General features: G+C 43.8%; 1 long non-coding RNA gene across 1 annotated transcript; it reads right to left on the bottom strand.

Annotated features, from left to right (window-relative positions):
* Positions 1-7,950: 7,950 nt before the first annotated feature.
* Positions 7,951-9,238, bottom strand: LOC138824178 (uncharacterized). Its single transcript, XR_011371047.1, has 2 exons — positions 8,642-9,238; positions 7,951-8,512 (listed from the first exon to the last, which is right to left on the bottom strand). It is a non-coding gene; the product is annotated as an uncharacterized lncRNA (long non-coding RNA).
* Between the last annotated feature and the right edge of the window lie 11,264 nt (positions 9,239-20,502).

Raw genomic sequence — 20,502 nt, 5'->3', positions numbered from 1 at the left:
GGGGTTACAATCATCGGTCCTATTGAACACTACAAAGCATGTGTCCTCCTCAACTCCTTCATGCTAATCAACTGGTTTGCAGGCATCTTGCCATGGCTCACCTGAGCCAAGAGGCTTGTAATTAGTTGAAATGGTTCCGTGCACAGTAAGTCTCGCTGTTGGCTTCTGGGGCTAGAGGGAGTATTGTATTTTCTTACAGTCTGAGTGATAGCAACAGAAATCTGGCTTGGCTCTCTTGGATGGATGATGAATAGGCATTAATTTGTTCTTTCTTGGGGAACTTCAGTGAGTACAATGTGTGTTTTGAAGGATCAGGAATTGGATAAGTATTTCAGAGGCAAGCAGAGAGCTACCATTGTGTAACAAATCTTTGAGGGAACCTCAGACAACTTTCCTAATTTACTTTCGAAGTTATTGAGGCACCGAGAGCTGAAATTATTATTTGTTCACTAATTTAGTATTCATTGTTTGCCAGTATTTGGGCTTGAACTCAGCATGGGAACTCTGTCACTTGGTTTTTTGTTTGTTTGTTTGTTTTTTGTTCTCAAGGCTGGTGCTCTACCAGTTGAGTCATGTGTGGGCTTTCCTGCCTGGGCTGCCTTCAAACCATGATCCTCAGATCTCAGCCTCTTGAATAGTTAGGATTACAGGTGTGAGCTATGGGTGTGGCAATACTTTTGGGATATATGAATAAATGAATGACTAAATGAAATAAATACTGGTTTTAGTTTCCTTGTGAGTATTTTAGTACAGTTGACTTAAAAAAATTCCTTCCAAGCTAGGTGCCAGTAGCTCATGCCTGTCATCCTAGCTTCTCAGGAGGTTGAAATCTGAGGATTGCAGTTTAAAGTCAGCCTGGGAGGAAAGTCCATGAGACTCGTATCTCCAATAAACCACCAGAAAACTAAAAGTGGTACTGTGGCTCAAGTGGTAAAGTGCTCACCTTGAGCTGAAGAGCTGAGGGACAGTGCCCAGGCCCAGAGTTCAAGACCCATGACAGACAAAAAACAATCCTTCAAGTTCTAAATTTCAGTGACTTAGCTGCACCACCAAGTACCATGCAGTGGTGCACACAGATGTGGAGAGATGTGTTGTGTGCCAGGCCCTCTGGTGTGCGGCCATCCGGGTACTTACACACACTGAGATGCTGCGCTGCCATTGGATGGCATTTCCTTCCTGGGCCAGTGTTGCACACGTGGTCATCATTGACCAAAGTCTCTCTCATTATACGCAGCACAATTCTACTTATGATTAAAAGGAAGAGGAGGAGGAGGAAGGGCAAGAAACATCTTTCCAGCACTTTCTGTGTCCTGTATTTTGATTTATTTTGAGCCAGACACTTCATGGCTCATTTTAATCCTCGTTGCCATGGTCTGAGGCACAATGTTGAATTTGTACTCACCTAAGTAATATAGGGACAACGCCAGCATGTAGGGGTCAAGTATGACCCCTACCTGCCTTGTCTTTGCTAGGTATGCAGTCCTTTGTAAGGTGAAGGCCAGGGGCTCTCTTCTGGGGCTGCCAAGTTCACTTTTCCTTGTGGCTAACAAGCTTCTTGTCTAAACCTCCTATGTATAGGAATTATTTTCTCTGCAGATATGATTATGCTTTATATTTCCTTTCACCTGCAGCCCCAAGCAAGCCTTAAGTTGCTGATTCCATTTGTCTTCTAAATCGCTCATGTGGAGATGGACATTACTGTAACCCATCCAGGACATCTCACAAGGCTTGGCAATAGAAAAGACATCCCAGAACCTGACGGGAGCAGGGCGGGTGGGGGTCAGCAGGCTCTGGGAAAGTGAGCTGAAAACTCCAGAGGTGCTCCAGTCTTTGGACTGCTGAGGCTTTGTGCTCTGGCCCACTGGCCACAGAAAGATGTCCACTCAGCCTGTGAAGAACGAGGAAGAGAGATAAGGGTTTCCTTCCTTCCTTCCCCCCCTCCCCTCTCTTTTCCTCTCCTCTCTCCTCTCCTCTCCCCTTCTCTCCTCTCCCTCCCTTCCTCTCCTCTCCTCTTCTCCCCTCCTCTCCTCTCCTTTATTCTCCCCCTCCCCTCTTCTTCCCTCCCCTCTTCTCCCCTCTTCTCCCCTTCCCTCCTCAATTGGTGATCCTCCAGTTCTGAGTTCCCTGAGTACCTAGGATCATAGACATGATGCCTAAATGTTGCAGCTGAAGCAAGGAGTTTGAGAAGTGTAGACTGCCCTACAGGAGGTTGCAAACTCCATAGGGACCACAAATGCCTTTAGGAGGTAAGGGAAGGAGAGAAAACTCTAGGATGTCTTTTAATTTAGTATACTTACTGGAGATACAAGGAACCACTGGAAGTACAGAAACTTAAGCTTTTGACCTTGTTTCTCTGACCAGAGACTATTCATTGAATTTGCAGCCCCTTATTCTGCTGCAGATGTCAAATCAGAAGCCATCTATCCACCACAGGCAGCTTTATTAGATATTCAAATTGGTTATGGAAGTGCCCCGCCCACCTGCACTGGCCTCTTTCCAAAACCCAGCTAAGGATTCCTTGCAGACACACCCTCATGGCTGATTTGCCTGCTGTGATCTCAGCTCCTTTCCAAATGCTTGCCTGGGCAGCCTTCCCCTCCATTGTGCCTGTGCCTCTAGGACTAGGTGTGCCTCTAGGACTAGGTTCCCATGGAGGTTGGATATTGAGCTGCTTGTTAGAGGAGGAAACAAGGGCTGTTGTGTACAATGGCAGGCCTGAACTGGCCCCGAGGCAGGGCAGACACACTCCTAGGTGGGAATTGTCAGGGCATGGGGCAGGCATCCTGCCACTGGGCCCTGGGTCACTGTGGTGAGCACCGCTGCTCATATTGGATCTTCTCTCTCTCTCAGAGAACAACGGGTTATGTCCAACCAGATTGTCTTCTCTAGGGAATCCGGATCTCCACCAATGCCTGGGTATGCCTGGAGCTTGAGTCCATGCCAGGCTCCATTCCTGTCCAGAACCTTTCATTCTAGAAGTTTCAACCACTCAGCCAACCCCCCTGCCCTTTGCTACATTCTCTTCTCTGATTCTGTGGCTTACACTCTTCATTTTCTATGAACTGTGGGTTTCCTTTCTGGCTGTCCTTGGTTCCTTCCCTTTAGTTTGATCATAAATTTTTTAATCAATAGGCTCTTCTTTTGCTTCTAGAAACTTCTTTCCTTGTACCTTTCATTTGGGGGATACTTCACTATACTCCTTTTGGGGGATTCAAGAGTGTTTATGAATTATTTCTTAAGTAGGCAAACTGTACATACTCTTTAGAGCAGTGTGTGTGTGTGTGTGTGTGTGTGTGTGTGTGTGTGTGTGTGTGTTGGCATGTGTTCATGTGTGCATATATGTGATTAAATACAACTTCAGAAGAGAGGTTCCGCTCCTGATTTCCTGATTCAGAGAATAAGGTACAGAAGATTCAACCCTGAGTAGTGAACAGAGGAGGGCCAGGCGGCCTGAGCTCCAGACCTTGTTCTCTGTACATGGCCATCTTATGTTACAATGGGACAAGTCTCAGTGTCAGAGCAGCAAAAGTACTGAGTTGAAACATTCAACCGTGGAAATCTTTTACAGATTATGCCCTCATGAAATGGATAGATTTGGCATGGGTTTGGAGTAACACATGTAGGAATTTATTGTTGGAATGTATTAGATCAGTTCTCTTCTCCTCCATTCTGAGGCTTTGGGATGGTTGCTGACTGGTTCACTTGCAGAAGTTTCCCTGTTTATAGCTCATGAGCAAAATGAGGGTGAGAAAGTGCACAGTGGAAACTGATCATTGACAATGATTTGGGCTCTTCTGCTCCCTCTGTCTGATAGTGCCAGTGACTTCTTAACTGGCATGGACTGTTTGCTGTAAGTTAGTTTCCTCTTATCACACAAACTGGTGAACTGTCATATTGTGTCTTTTCACGAGTATCCAAATGTAAGGCTGGCTGACAGCTAGTTTGTTGACTCCTAGAAGATAATAGTTATTGTCTCCAAACAACTTCGTTTCAAAGATTCATTACCTGAGTTCTGGAGCCACTTGTGAGGTGAAAGATCTTTATCAAGGTGGGAGGAAAGGCCACCATGATGGGTATAGCCTGCTGGGAGTAGACTCAGCCATTCTGTAAGTATACCCTATATCTCTTTGTGGCTGTGGAGGACCAAAACTTTGAATGCTCTTTCACTATTTGCTGAAAAGTGTCCCAGGCTTTTCATATCTTACTTGCTGAATGGCTTTGAATGGTCAATGCAATCTTAGGTACTACCCGTGGGAACTCAGATAAGCTATACAGGGAATTGTATTTAATCAAAGACTTCAAACAATAGAAATTAGGAGGCAATGGTGTGTTTGTATATTTAGGTTTCACTCTGTAAAAACAAAACAAAACAAAACAAAACTGAATAAAAACTTACCTCAGTGTTTAAGAGGAAAATCTGCTTTTAACAACTTCAATAAAGGTTGATCCCCCCATCTTAAAAAGTCCCGTCAAACTAACTTCTTAATGATTTATTAACCAATGAGGAAATAATATGAGCATTATAATTCCTTTGAATTGTATAAACCTGTATAAAAGATAGATAAAAATGACAGTCCAAGATAAATGAATGTTGAACTGATCTATTGAACTCTTCTAAAATATTCAGGTAGAAAAGAAGCCTAGATCCAGGCTACCTACTTAAAAAATAAAAAGATCAGAGCTTTCTAGAATTTGGCTTTGAAACTTGAATGAGTGTAGAGTTAAGCTTAATTTCCAGCTCTTGTTGGTTCCAGTTGAGGATGTGGATGGTATGCTTTAGTTCCAGGAGGAAGGTCAATCAGCTAAACATGACAGAATCCTTGGAGCAGAATGAGAGCAGTGTGGACAGGCCTTGGGTTTGACCTCAGAGCCTCATCCTGGGTAAGCTGGCCACCACCACTGGGCCAGTGCTCATCACAGCCTTATCTTTTGTGTTTTGAATCTGTTTTTTGTCTCGTCATGGTCTAATGAATATTTGTTAAGTTCTTGTTACTGCTGGTACCAGCTGCATGCCGTGGCCACTATGGAAAAGAAGACACATGCTTTCTGCCTTCATTGGTAAGATCTGGATGAGAAAACCCACTAATTCACCATGTATCATGACACATGCCTGTAATCCAAGCTACTTGGCAGGTGAAGGTTGTAGGATTAGGATCTACAGTCAGCCTGGGCAAAAGAAGAGACCTTATCTAATAAAAGAAACTAAAAGCAAAAGGAATTGGGGGTGTGGCTCAAGTGATAGAGGTCTTACCCAGCAAACATGAGACCCTGAATTCAATCTCCTACACTGCAAGAGAAGTAGAAGGAGGAGGAGGAGGAAGAGGAGGAAGGAAAGGAAAAGAAGGAGGAAGAGGAGGAGGAGAAGCAGCAGCAGGAGGAGGAGGAAGAGGAGAAAGGGAGGAGGAGGAGGAAGAAGAGATGGAAAGGAGGGAGAAGAGGAGGAAAGGAAGAGGAATATTAGAAGAAGAGGAAGAAGTAGAAAAGAGAGGAAGCAGAAGAGGAGTAGGAAGAGAAAACATGAGTGAGTTATTTCCAGATACAGATAAGGCAGTTTGGGAACGGGGATATTCGGTTAGCTCACAAATGGATTTACTGTTACAATAAACACACTATAAGTTGAAAGCATCGGAAGTCATAAATGCATGAGATACCCGCTATCCACTGAACCTCACAGCTTAGCAGCAACTGTCCACCTTTGTGGTCATGTGGCTGACTGGGGGCTTCTAACTGCACCCCACTGCCTGAGTCTTGAGGGCAAAGCCTCCTGCATAGTCCTGGCCTGGGAAAAGATCTACATGCAAAGTTCTAAGTGTAACGAGCATGATTGACCCGTCCAGCAGGCCAGGTAATTTGGTGGGGGATCCGAGAGGGCACCTCCTAAAAGAACCAAGGGGGGTGAGAGAGGATCGAGACCAAGCGCATAAAGAAAAACAGAGTCAGTCTGAGTCGCGTCAAGGTCTCATTTATTGGCAAAGAAACTTAGGTTTTTATAAGGAAAGAAGGGGAAGTACTGTATGGAAGGGAGGGGCGGACGGAAATTTCTTTACGGTGAAGTCAGGGCAGGGTCTTTTTGGTCCACCGGTTTCGGTAATTGACCGGCCCAGCCTGTTTTAGGAAGTAATCTAAATGTACACCTTGGAATTTCCAAAAACGGCTATTTGTCATGGCTTAATCAGGTGTTTGAAAAAGGCCAGAGCATTCTCAGGCAGGTTTCAGGTCTCCAACAATTCCCCCTCCTTTTATTAAAATGGCCAGAGTTGACTTTTGGCCCGGCTGAGAGAACCACTGTCTTAGGCTATATGCGGTGCCTCCTGCTTCTGGCAACGTGCCATGTTGAGCAGGTCTCGACGACCTCTGTACATTGTGCCTCCAGCGCAGGCCCCATACTAATCCCGTCATTGAGTACTCTCTAGCTAGCCCGGGGGGTGGGGGGGAGGTCGGGACCGTGAGGCGCTGAACCTGAGCCCTTGCTCTGCCTCAACAGCCTGTTCTTGGGTTTCCACTCAATGGTAGTGTACTGAAACGGTTTTGGTAAGGGTCAAATCGATCTGGTTTTTAATAAACTGAGTTAGCCGTTGAAAAGCCCAAGGGCCAAAGGAAATTAGCAAAAGTAATCCAACAAGGGGACCCAGGAGAGGAAGAACATAGGGTAAAAGTCCCCCCCCAAGCAGCCCAAATAGGGCGCTCAAAAACTCATGTCGCCGTCTTTCAATCTCCTCCTGATGTTTTCTAACTCAATCTCTTACAATGCCAGACTTATTGGCATAAAAACAGCACTTTTCCTGTAAAGTTAAGCAAATGCCACCTCTGTCAGCAGTTAAAAGATCTAAACCTCTGCGATTTTGTAAAGCCACCTCAGCTAATGAATCTAACTGATCCTGAAGATCTTTAACAGACTGATAAACTTTAGTAATATCATCAGCTAATTGTTGTGAAAGCTTGGAGTATGAGGAGACAGCAGTGGCTAATCCTGCAGTCCCAGTGCCTAAAGTACCAGCCACTCCAAGTCCTATCAGTAGGGGAATAAATTGTACCACCCTTTTATGTCAGGGAACAAAATAATCAAAGGCAGGAATGGGTACTGGCTCATCTCCGGAAATCAAGTCAATGTCTGGGAGCAAAATAGCTGGAATACAGAGCCCTGTCCAATTTTGTGGAAGTACAGTGTAGGCCATATTATTGCCACAAACAAAAACCTGGCTCTGTTGTGAGTATAGGGAGGCAGAAACATTAATAACATTGTTGCACAGGGAAAAGGAGGATATCCCAACATCAATGTCATACTACCTGGGGAAGTTTATAACACTCTTTGCAATAAAACAATTAGCGCGGATGATCAAACTGAGGTAGTCACTCTGGGAGGTAAGGGTTAGGGAATCTACAGTGTTACAGGCTTGTGATTAACACTTGGCCTAGTCTGCTGGGCTCATCAAATGGCCCTTATCTTGAGCCCCCTAAATCGGGAGTTTTTACACAGGAATGCGGAGGAACATACTCCTTGTTTCTTATCTTGGGTCCCATTTAGCCATTTGGGGAATTTACTTGTTAGCCCTTTAATTACGACTACAGAGCTTGTCCCAGGGCCAACATCTAGACTCTGAAACTTTTTATATATCTCCAGGGAGGGGAAGGGTCAGTGCTAGCGCAAACAAGTTTACAGAAGCAAAACCAGCAGTTAGCAATTGTAAAATGTAACTCTAATTTTTAATTTTTTATTCCCCCATTTTTCTTTGGGCTAATTTTAATCTTAAAATTTAGGGGGTTCTTATCTCAGTCGTAGGGGTGTCTCTATATTATCTTGTGGGGTGTCAGTTGTTCTCAATGCTTGGTATTTGGATCTCAGAACTAATAGAAGGACTGCGCTGATCTTTTTCTTTTACAAAAGACACCAGTCTGTTGAGTATACAAGGTCCGATTGTAACAAAAATAACAGTACCAGAGCCCCTTACATTTTTTTTTCAAGGCTTTCTTTACTACCCTCTTTTTTTACGATTTTTTGAGCATTTTCGTGGCTGTAGTTTAAAACTGCCCAATTTTCCTTTGGCTTGTGGAACCTTTATCTTAGAACAGCCTTAAGGCACCACTGTGATGCAGAAGCTTGCTAGATTTTAAGGCTAAGAGTATTACCTCCACTGATAACACACTCAGGTTATTACCATACCAGAGCCAAACTAGGCTGTGACCATAGAGTGGATTTCCAGTCACTATGCACTGAAGTGCCTAAGGCAAGCAAGCCAGTGATATTCTTGTCCCCAGTATCCACTGTGGGAATAGAGGGTTTCTGGATATCACCCAAAAGAATGTCCCACAATATCTTAGATTTAGCAGCAGTCAACCAGGAAGCCGACTCAGGTGATGGAATCAGGCAGGAGTTTCTCCAGGTGGCTGTCAGGCCATCGTTGAACTTTACCCATTAGGGTATGCAGCAGCAGCAGCAGCAGCAACAGCAGGGTCTCTCAGTGGCTCCAAGGGACTGTCACACCTCATGCTGGGCTGTAAATTCCTACAGAGACTGGTTAAGGATACATTGCATAGGCTTGGCAGGCTTTGATCCTGCTGGTTTTTAAGATCTTTAAACAATAGCCCAGGACAATTTACCAAAATCACAACTCTTTTTTTTTTTTTTTTTTTTTTTACTAACCAGATATTTTTGTAAAATAGACACAGAAGGCTCAGAAGGCTTAGTCTTGTAGCCATCTCTGACAGATGCAGTCTTCACACCTTGAACACCTACAACAGTTAACACTATTCTTTGTGCCTTTTTTTTTTTTTATCTATCTTGCCTCATTTTTCCAAAACTGACTCTGGACCCTTGATCTTAAATTGGGGGTAGAAGGGCGAAGGTCCATTTTCTGTAACTTCTTCAAGCTGACTTTAGGGGCATTGATCTTACCTAGCCAGGAACTTATAACCTTAGCCTATTTTACAAAGAGGCCATCAGGGTTAGATGTCATTAAGAACAATATTTTAACTTTTGACAACTGCACAGACCTTTTCTCTGGCTACAGCAGTGTAGCTTGTTTAGCACTCTAGTTTGCAAAAGCATCTTCCTAGATGGCTTAGGAATGTGACCTCTAATGATCCCAACAATGCCTAAGATGCTTAAGTTACCTTTGCAGGCCTTTAGACAGATATCAATAGAAACACACTCTCAGGTTTACAAACTTTTTCCTGAGCAGATGAATTTCATGTAGCTGGTGTCAGCTCAATATTTCAATATTACTGCTAATTAGAGCTTTTGGTACATAAAGGGGTTGAGATTTAAACTATCCCCCACATTTTATAACATTAGCTTTTCACTATCACAGAGGACTGGCAAGTTCTTGTCCCTTACAAGGTAGTCATGAACATTAGGCATGCTTCCAAACTATCTTCCTATGACCTCCTGGCTTTGACCTGTTTTGAAGGGCCACGCACAAATGACTCTAGGTTCTGACATTTCTGCCATCCAAGCAGTGGCTTTACTGCCTCTGGATGCTCCTCCATTGCTTTCGTCCCAGGAGTGTCTTCTCCACATTGGGATAAATGCCTCATTGGCATTTCCCTTTAGCTGGTCTCTGGACTTGAACTCGGGGCCTGAGCACTGTCCCTCAGCTCTACAGCTCAAGGCTAGCACTCTGCCACTTTGAGTCCCAGACTCAGGGCTTGAATGCTGTCCCCTAACTCTTCAGTCCAGGGCTAGTACTCTGCCACTGTGAGTCTCGAGCTTGGGGCTTGAGTACTGTCCCCTGACTCTTTAGTCCAGGGCTAGTACTCTGCTGGCTGAATAGAGGTGACAGTCTCACAGGAACCTTTTTGTGCCCGGGCTGGCTTTGAACCAGTTTGCAGATCAATGAGTCTTACAAAAGGCCATTTTACTCCAATTAAAAGCAACAAGGTGGTCAACATAGAAGTAGCTTTTAAGAATGCTCTTACCTGAAACTTATTAAAAGCCAAAGTTACATCTAACAAACTTGTAAGAATCCTCTGTGCTTTGCTCTGAGCTTGCTGGAAACTGTTAAAAAAAAAAAAACCTATAAGAGCAAACTAGAATAGCAATTATTTTGGTAATCCTAATTTTTCCTTTGTGCACATTGAGGCCAATGTTAAAAACAATTTTACATTTAAACTTTATATCCAAAAATCCATTTCTATTTTTTAAACCTCTTATTAATTACCTTTAATATTTTATACTTTAGTTTTTATTTGCATTTTGAAAAGATCCCTTGAAATCTTGAGGCCAAGTGTCACTCATTGCCTCTTGTTTTAAAACAGACACACATTAAGATTTTTAAACTCAAATGACAATTTTTCCTTAATGCAAGAATTACAGTCACCTTCACTATATCACGAAGCTAGACTTAACACCTTTATAACTTTTAAAAGCATCCTAATTGTGGAACAAAATTGAAAGTAAGCCACATTATATAAATAACTTTTTAGCCCTCTTTTAATGCCTTCCTAATTTTAATGTTAACACATCCAAGTGGAGGTTTTAGCAATACTAATCAGATCATCACATCACTCATTTTAACCATCATGTTTTCAGTGTCTATCTGCAGAGAAAAGAGAGAACAAAGATGGGCCACCCAGCCCCTTCTATGGAATGGCCACACACCCAATCTGACTCTTTAGGGTCAGATGAACTGCGTTTGCGTCAGCTTGCCCTCTTTTACCATGCGTGGACTCCTCCCAGGGCCTGTTCCACCATGCATGACAAGCTGAACTGCACTTCTGCTTGTTCACCCCTCACCCCTAAAGATAGGTCTTCTGTTGGCTTCTAAGTTTTTCCCCATCTCTTCTCTTGGTTCTCGAATGAAATACACAGTTTTTAGACAGACAGAACAAGTAACATCATTGACAGTGTTAAACTAACCTTTACATTTAAATTTCTAATACTTATCCCCAAATTTTAGCCAAGGGAACTAGATCCCAAACAGCCAATGCATTTTTGTTAAGCCAGACAACTTGATTACAGTATAAAATGTCTTATGCATTTTAAAATATTAGTTTTAAATACCAGATTTTCTAATTTGCAAGTTAAAGAATCTTTACAAAGCCATTTAAAACAATGCGAAGATTTTTTTTGTCAATGTCCAAACCTCATAACTTTTTGAATTTTAAATTTAAACTCACCCAATTGTTACAGCATGCTGACAATTTTTATCTTTGAACACGTTCACAGACACACACAAAACACTCACACAGATCTTAAAGCGCGCAAAAATCAAAATCAGTTGTACATACACCTTTTAAAGTTTTTAAACAAAAATTTAAGACAGTATTTCTTTTAAACCAGGTACCTTTGTTGGGCTTCATTTTCCCAGAGTTTGCTTATCTAGCAAGGCAATTCACTAATTAGTCTTTTGAATCACTGTGCTGTTCTCATTCAGCAAGCTGAATCCAGAGTCTGCTGAGTGAGCCTGCCATAGTCACCCAAATCTTCCCTACTTCAGAAAACATAAAACGAACACACACACTAAACAAGACAAACAAGTGGCCACAAAGACAAAATCAGGTCTCAGTGAATGGGGCGACATCTCACCACCATTTACTTACTAGGGGACTCAACACCCCTACTCACCTCAGACTGACAGGTTCTCCCCCATGCTCAGAGCCCCTGAACCAAGGCCCAAGGCTGAGATCTAACTGGGGCCACTCGCAGGTGGTCAGTGGCAATTTCATAATTGACAAACAAGCAAGTTCCTAAAACCTGACAATCCGGGCTCGTGCTGTAACTTTTTTCCAGTGATCTAAAGTCAGACTTAAGGGGGTTGTTAGTTGCCGCCCCTTCCCTTTAAGGACAACAAGACAGACAACAGAGACAATTAACACTAAACAGAAACAGTAAACCAGACAGGCGCTGTGTGGCAGTCGAAGGACTGCAAACAGAAAAAGAAGCAACTTCAGATGGTAATGGCCATCTGAACATGTTTTTTGTTTATGATAGCCTGAGCCTCTGCCTTATCTATAAATTCAGCCTTCCAGGTTAAGAACTGGCTTCTAGTCAGGACTGACTGAACCACTTTAACCCACTTGTGAGGCAGCAGGCTGCCTCCTTGGCCCAGTCCTTCAAGTATAGAAAGGGTGAAGGGTGCATTAATACCATAATTTTTTTACTGCTGAATGTAAGTCTTTTAGATGTTTAATTTTTAATTTTTTATATATGGCCTAGCCCACATTACCTCCCCCTCATTCCTCCTCTAATTCCTCCCCCTCTCCCTCAGAGGCCGAGGTCCCTTGTTCAGCATCTTCATCCTCTGAGTTATCACCCTGGGTGGTGTCTGCCTGATTCCCCTGAGTACCAGATCGGGCCATTACTGGAAAAGAGAGTGACACCGAAGTTGGTGTCTTATTACTTTTACTTATCCTTGGCCTGGCCTGTGCTCTGGGTAAGGAACCCACACAAGGCAAAACAAAGCCAGCTTCTCCTGTAAGGTCAGTCTGTAATTCCTGTATTTGTTGGGTGAGATCTCTTAATTCCCTTTTTATGGAAAGGACATCTTTTAAAGAGGAGACCTGTCTTAACAGGGAGTCTTTAGTTTTTAAGAGTCCTTCTACCCCTGGAATCTGGGTAAGAGGAACTGAATCGTTTGGGGGGGTGCTTGGAGCGCTGGGGGGACATGGCCCATATAGGGGTGGAGAGGGCCAGTGGAGTTGTCTGTGATGTCCCCGGTCTGCTATAAAAACTTGGGACTGATATTGAGGGTGGGGCCCGTATTTTTCCTCCTCATATTTGGCAGCCTCCGTCTCGAGGCTGGCCTGCTGTGAAGGGCCAAGCCAATCATCGTCAGGGACATTTTGAGGAATTACAGGATAGAGTGCCTTATTTTTTAATGATTTATTTGGAGGAGATGGCCTCAATAAAGGGGGGGCAACTTAGTGGGGATAGGCTCATCAATAAGGGATGGGGAGGGCGAAGCCACAGTATCGGCCGCCTCCTCCGGTCTTGACGTCCCCTTTTGTGACTGAGTCTCATTTGTTAGGGGGGCGGGTGGCAAAATGTCCTTAGAGCAAGACTCATGCTCAGCCGAGGGACAGGAAAGGGCATCCTCTGCAAGAGCTAAAAGATGAGAAAACTGTCTATCTCCCTCCACATCCTTCAAGATGTCCCTAATGACCCCATAAAAACTAAAAAAGGCTTCAGGAACCTTCTCTCCGTCCCTGAGGAGTTTGTTAATGTCCTTTCCCACTTTATTCCATGTAAGAGGGTGAATTCCTGGCCCATGTAATACTAACCATGGACATTTTTCCTCCACAAAACAAAAAAAAATTATGCAAGTCCTTTTACTTAACTCTAATTCCTCTCTCCCTAAGACTACTTTTCATTTCCTTAAAGAAAAGACCTTCTTTAGACAGACTCTCTCCCATGGTTAGTTGACAGCAATCTTTACCTCAAGACCTTTCCGGGGTGGACGAGAGATGCGGTCCGGACGTCTCTACCTCGCGTGTCAGGAGCTCCTTGTTTGTCCGCTGTCCGGTAGGTCACCGTGTCTCGGGCCCCACGTTGGGCGCCACTTGACCCGTCCAGCAGGCCAGGTAATTTGGTGGGGGATCCGAGAGGGCACCTCCTAAAAGAACCAAGGGGGGCGAGAGAGGATCGAGACCAAGCGCATAAAGAAATACAGGGTCAGTCTGAGTCGCGTCAAGGTCTCATTTATTGGCAAAGAAACTTAGGTTTTTATAAGGAAAGAAGGGGAAGTACTGTATGGAAGGGAGGGGCGGACGGAAATTTCTTTACGGTGAAGTCAGGGCAGGGTCTTTTTGGTCCACCGGTTTCGGTAATTGACCGGCCCAGCCTGTTTTAGGAAGTAATCTAAATGTACACCTTGGAATTTCCAAAAACGGCTATTTGTCATGGCTTAATCAGGTGTTTGAAAAAGGCCAGAGCATTCTCAGGCAGGTTTCAGGTCTCCAACACATGATCATCCATCTAGAGAAGGATTCGTGTTCTGTCCACTGCATCCTGTCTTCCCTTCATAGTAGAGGACGGATATCTTTCTCCACTGTGGTCACATTTGGGAGGGATTGCTTTGTGGGGAGTGGAGGCATGGTGTAACAATGCTTTCTGTATGAAGACAGCAAGCTATTTTCTCTTCTGGACTCTGTGATCTGTATCATGGTTTGATTGGCTAGAACCCAGTGTCAAGCGAAATTCCTACCCTATCCCACCTCCCCTTGGAATACAGAGGTCATTTTGTGGTACTAATTGTGCATTTCTGTATTAACTCCATTCCTGTCTCCATTGTATGCTGCTATCCATACCTTTCTACTTTCCCGTTCTCTCCTACACCTAGTTTATCAGAGCAGTTCTGGAATACAGCAAGTTATAAATAATTAAAATATAATTAAATTGCCTGGGCCTAGGGTGGAATTTGAGAGCTTTGCTTTGCTCTTCTCTGCTGCTGAGGGGCAAGCTTTCCTGTTGCTCTCCTGACTTCCACTCACTTGACATTCCCTAGGACCTCGGCAGTTTTTGCTGCTGGGTTTGCCATCCAGGCTGACTTGTGCAGAGCATACAGGAGAGGCTTGGTTTAGGTTCTCCCCGAATCTTTGATAGTAACCTTGGTCTAAGGAGCCTGAGCGTCTTTTCCCCTGAACTCATACTTGAGTCATTCCACAGGTTTGTCTTGCCTTTCTTGTCTTCATAAATTGTAATTCCTTCTTTTGTCTTAGACACAGAGGTACAAGGAAGAGTTAAGAGCTGTGGAATGCTGGGTGCTTGCTCCCCAAATGATTCCCTATAGTCTGAAGCAAAGAGATAGATTAAATTTTGAAAATCTCTTTACAAGTCTGGTTGAAAATAAGAACCTCCTTACCTTTCTTAGAGGGATAGATCTGTCTGATAGTGACCCTGAGTTTGTAGCCAAAGGCGACTTTTAGAAACCCTGAGTGGTATTGGGCTCTGTCACTGACTGGTAACTCCAGGCTGTACAGTTTCCTTGTTCTCAGTAGAGTGTTAGCTCTTCCCCATAGTCCAGGGGATAAATGGTGAATTGTTTGGTATAATATCTAATGATCAATATATATAACTTACTATCATTAGCCTGCCTTCTGCTTATTTGTCACATTAGTTAGTTGGTCTATCTTCTGTAAAGATTATAGCAATTATGGTAATTACTATATCCACCATAGAGGAACCACATGAATACACACTTAATATCTTATTTTTTTTCTGTAAACTCGCCTTTAATAAGTGCTCACTCCTTCCTTTCTTCCCTTCCCTCCCTGCTTTTTCTTCCCCTTTTTTGTACTTGAGCTGAGTCTTGAACTTATGGCCTCTTGCTCTTGTTTGGCTCTTTTGTTTATGGATGATGCTTAGTCCTTTGAGTCTCATTGACTTTATCTGTCAAGGACTTTGAACCTGGATCCTTAGATCTCAGCCTCATGAGTTGTCAGGAGTACAGGGGTGAGATAACAGTACCAGGCAACTCTTTGCTTTTACTTTTAAAAGCAATGTATTCTTTTATTTATTATCTTTAAGGAGTTATACAAAGGAGTTGCTATCTAACTCAGCAGTTTAGGAATACAATATATCTTCATCAATATCACCCCTTTCAACTGTTGTTTTGATTCTTCTTTACTTCCTTTCCCTTAGCACTTCTCATGACCAATTACTGTATATTCACTTCTGTGGATTTACTGCACACACATGTGTATGTATGTGCATGCATGTGTATGTCTGTGTTTGGTGTGCACACTCGGTTCCCACCACAGTCTTTTTAGAACATTGCTTGGTACGTCGTAGCCATGCAAATCTATATTCAATCAGTGAATAGTCTTCAGACACCACCACAGTTTCATTAATGCGGATTTGGATGATACTTGAAACAGAAAGGGCACTCCTTTGACTGAAGACAGAAGCTCTTCCCAGGGAAGTGTGTGCTTGAAAGACCCAGGGAAGACATGGGCTGCATTACTCTTTAATTGGGCTGCTTGCTCAGGATTCTGTCGCGAATTACCACTAGTCTTTTTGTCACCAGATTGTGGAGTGCCCACTGAGAGCTAGGGAGAAACCAAATGGGAAACCTCGCAGGTGCCCACAGAATGATAACCCTTTTGATTTCTGTGCAGGGACAACATTTTGGCAGGATCAATACATGTGAGTATCTTAGAATCCTCATATGTCAAGAGCATTTTTCAAAAGCAGTCTCTGATCTGCTGACCTCTCTGGGATTAAGAAAGCTGACTTATGTAAGCACATAGCTAACAATACCCTATGTCCTGATGCATAGAAGAATTCTAAGATGAAGTTGACTCAACACAGGTTCACACTGCATACACTATGTGTGGAAATTCTGCAAAGCAAGGCTGGGGCACCATGGAGCTACTTACCCCTGAGGGGGAGCAAGAAGCTGACATCCAGGGACAGACAAGCAAACCACTTCCTTCTTTCAGAGCTGAGGACCTTACTGTTAGGCAAGTGCACTTCCACTAAGCTAAATCCCCATCCCACACTGCCTCTTGTCTCTATATTTCCTCAATATTTTCCTGACTCTTTCAGAATGTCGTTTGATTAAAAAAAAATCTTAACTGAGGATCATTTCCTTGAGTATGCACAAGTAAAAGTGAAAGTTCTTATGTTCTGTATACTTCCGCAATTCTGAATGAATGCCTGCTACCCTGCTGCACTCTGAATGTGCACGCAGCTTTCTCATCCATTATTTCACTGATGTTCTGCAGTTTCATTGTGAATCAAAAGTCACCAATTGCTAAACAGAGAAAGCAAAGCAGAGCGGTTAAGTTTTGCCCCAGGTCATTAGTGTACAAGTTCAGTAAAAGGAAATTATATTCACTTTTTTTTTTTGGTTGTGGGGCCTGAACTCTGGGCCTGGGCGCTGTCCCTCAGCTCTTCAGCTCAAGACTAACGCTGTACCACTTGAGCCACTTCTGGCGTTGTCTGCTTATGTAGTACTGAGCAATCAAACCCACGGCCTCATGCATGCAAGGCATGCACTCTACCACTGAGCTACCTTCCCACATTTACATTCACTTTTTATCTATTAAATCCTGAGTTCTTTTCCTCCCCTTTTTTTTCTAACTACATCCTACTTCCACAAATGTAGAGGCTCTACTCTCACAGCAATATTATAGCATCCTCTTCGAGAAAGAATATTAGCAGCAGCCATTATATACTCAGGAAACATGGTCTACCCTACCCTGACTCCTACTGGTAACTCCTCTATGAGATGAGTTCCTGGGCAGGTTTTGGACTTTAAGCTACAAGTTAGTTCTGCTATGGCAAAGGGGCCACAGGCAGGACCAGGAAGCAATGCTGCTGTGCAGACTGTGGGGAGCCTGTATATGCTGAAGGTCAGATGCTGACCCAGGCAGGAACAAGATGAGGGGAAAGCACATCGTCAGGCATTTGCTTTGCCTGTCTGCTTGTGCTCAGGACATCAATGAAGAAATAGATTCCGTTGTGCAACGTATGTTTTAGATTATAGCCTGAAAGCTGTCTATGTGGCAACACAAATATCTTGGCCGGCATAGCAAATTTGAGGGTAGTCTCGTGTAAACAGTATGAAATTTGAACTAAAGAAGACATCTAAAAGAAATGGGCTTCAGTTATTTTCAAAAACTTATATTGGAAACCTAAAATGATAAGGGCTCTAGGAAAGGTTCTGGTGTATCGCTGGTGGAGCCCAGCTATTTGGGAGGAGGTAATGGGAGGGTCACGGTCCATAGATCAGTTGGATAAAACTATGAGAACTTACCTGAAAAAGCCAAATTAAAGCTGGGTGCTCGTGGCTCACACCTGTAATCCTAGCTACTCAGGAGGCTGTGATCTGAGGATCACGGTTCAAAGCCAGCCCAGGCAGGAAAGTGCATAAGACTCTTATCTCATATTTTCCAGAAAACCAGAAGTGGTGCTGTGGCTCACCTGGGTTCAATTCTTCAGCAACACATAAGCAGAGAAAGCTGGAAATGGTGCTATGGCTCAAGTGGTAGAGTGCCAGCCTTGAGCTGAAGAGCTCAAGGGAAAGTGCCCAGACCCAGATTTCAGGCCCCACAACTGACCAAAAAAAAAGCCAGAAGTGGTACTGTGGCTCAAGTGGTAGAATGCTCACCTTGAACAAAAGACATCTGGAGACAGCACCCAAGCCTTGGCTCCAAGCCTGAGGGCAGACAAAAAAAAAGGAAAAGAAACAAAAAGAATAATTTTTAAAATTATGCTATGGTGGTCACGGGACGGAGATAAGACATTTACCAAGAAATGCCCTCCAACCAAGTCCATGAATTATTGAGAAAACCTGGAGATGCTGGTGGCTCATACCTGTAATCCTAACTATTCAGGAGGTTGGGCTCTGAGGATCGCAGTTCAAAGCCAGCTTGGGCAGAAAAATCCTGAAAGACACTTATCCACAATTACTCAGTAAACTAGTGGAAGCAGAGCTGTGGATCAAGTGGTAGTGCACCAGCCTTGAGCAAAAAGGCTCAGAAAGAGCACAAGACCCCAAGTAAAAGGAGAAGGAAAGAAGGAAAAAAGGAAGAAAGGAAGATAGGAAGGAAGGAAGGAAGGTAGGAAGGAAGGAAAGAAGGAAGGAAGGAAGGAAGGAAAGAAGGAAGGAAGGAAGGAAGGAAGGAAGGAAGGAAGGAAGGAAGGAAGGAAGGAAGGAAGGAAGGAAGGAAGGAAGGAAGGAAGGAAGGAAGGAAGGAAGGAAAGAAGGCAGGCAGGCAGGCAGGCAGGCAGGCAGGTAGGCTTATCACATGTCTTCCTGAACAGAGAGCCAGGCAAGGTGGTGTGTGTCTGTAATCCCAGCATTCATAAGGCAGAAGCAGGAGAATTATAAGTTCCAGGCCACCTGGAACTCCATAGCAAGACCCTGTTTCAAAGAACAGGAGAGGAAGCCAGGTGCTGGTGGCTCCCATCTATTAACCTTGCTACTCAGGAGACTGAGATATGAGGATCACAGGTTAAAGCCAGCCAAGGTAGAAAAGTCTGTGACATTTCCAATTAACCCAAAAAAGGCAAAATGGAGCTCAAGTGGTAGAGTAACAGCTTTGAGTGGAAAAAACAGGGACAGCACCTAGACTCTGTTCAACCCCCAGGACTGGCATGAGTGTGTGCATGCACGCACGCACGCACGCACGCACGCACGCATACACACACACACACACACAAACACACACACACACACACACACACACACACACACCACACACAAACTCACACCACCACCACCATGACCACCACCATCCAAGCCCCTCAACAGGCAGACACTTCAGACAGCAAAATGAAGCTGCCATCACTAGTGCTTTCTCTGAAACCCACATTGCTAAGTGGCTGGGTGTATTTTCCAAAGATGGCTACAAGAATAGTTTCACCTATATACTGTTCCTTAATGTTTGTTTTGATTTTGAAACAGTGTCTCACTATATAGCCCAGACTGGCCTGGAACTTCTGATTCTCCTGATTACCAGCACATACCACCATACTTGGCTTTGAATAGTTTTTACCAAGACCCATATTAAGAAATGGTTAGGCCGGGCACATGCCTGTAATCTTAGCTACTCAGTAGGCTGAGATCTGAGGATCATGATTCAAAGCCACCCCAGGAAGGAAAGTCCAAGAGACTCTTATCTACAATTAATCAGCAAAAATCCATAAGTGGCACTGTGGCCCAAGTGGTAGAGCATTTGCTGTGAGCTGAAGAGCTCAGGTACAGAGTCCATGCCCAGAGTTCAAGCCCCATGACCACCACCAACAACAACAACAAAAACACGTTTAGGCTAGGCAATGGTGGCTCCCACCTATAATCCTAGTTACTCTGAAGACTAAGGATCTGAGGATTGTGGTTGGAAACCAGGCAGGAAAATCAACGAGACTCTTATCTCCAATTAACCACTAGAAAACTGGAAGTGGAGCTGTGGCTCAAGTGGTAGAGTGCTAGACTTGAGACTAAAAGCTCAGGTACAGCACTCAGGCTCTAAGTTCAAACCTCACAACTGACAAAAATGATAGAAAAAGAAAGATGGACGTTTAGGCCAGGTGCCGCTGGCTCACACCTGTAATCCCAGCTACTTAGGAAGCTGAGGTCTGAGGATCAAGGTTCAAAACCAGCCCTGACAGACAAATCTGAGATTCTTCTTCTTCTTTTTTTTTTTTTTTTTTTTTTTTTGCTGGTCATGGGTCTTTCTTTCGTGTATGTGGGTGCATGTGTGTGTGTGTGTGCTGGTAGTAGGGCTTTAACTCAGAGAATGAGCTTTTGCTTGACTGTTCTGCTCAATTCTGGCATAGCACAACTCAAGCCAGAGCTATACATCTGGCTTTTTGGTGATTAATTGGAGATAAAAGCCTCAAGAACTTTTCTGCTCTGGCTAGCTTGGAACTACGAGTCTTACTTCTTACCCTCTTGAGTAGCTCAGAAAACAGGCATGAGCCACAGGCACCCAGCTAGCTCCATGATATATTTATCTAGTTGGACAGTTTATGATGTTTCCAGGTTAGTTTTTGTTGTTTTATTTTTTTTGCCTTTTAAAAAGGATCTGAAATAGCACAGTGGTAGCTCAGTAATGAAA

This window comes from Dipodomys merriami, unplaced genomic scaffold, assembly GCF_024711535.1.
Source record: "Dipodomys merriami isolate MVZ:Mamm:240054 unplaced genomic scaffold, mDipMer1.0.p SCAF_1278, whole genome shotgun sequence".
Classification (NCBI taxonomy): domain Eukaryota; kingdom Metazoa; phylum Chordata; class Mammalia; order Rodentia; family Heteromyidae; genus Dipodomys; species Dipodomys merriami.
The sequence above is the reverse complement of the archived record's forward strand: the minus strand, read 5'-3'. Positions and strand labels throughout refer to the sequence as shown.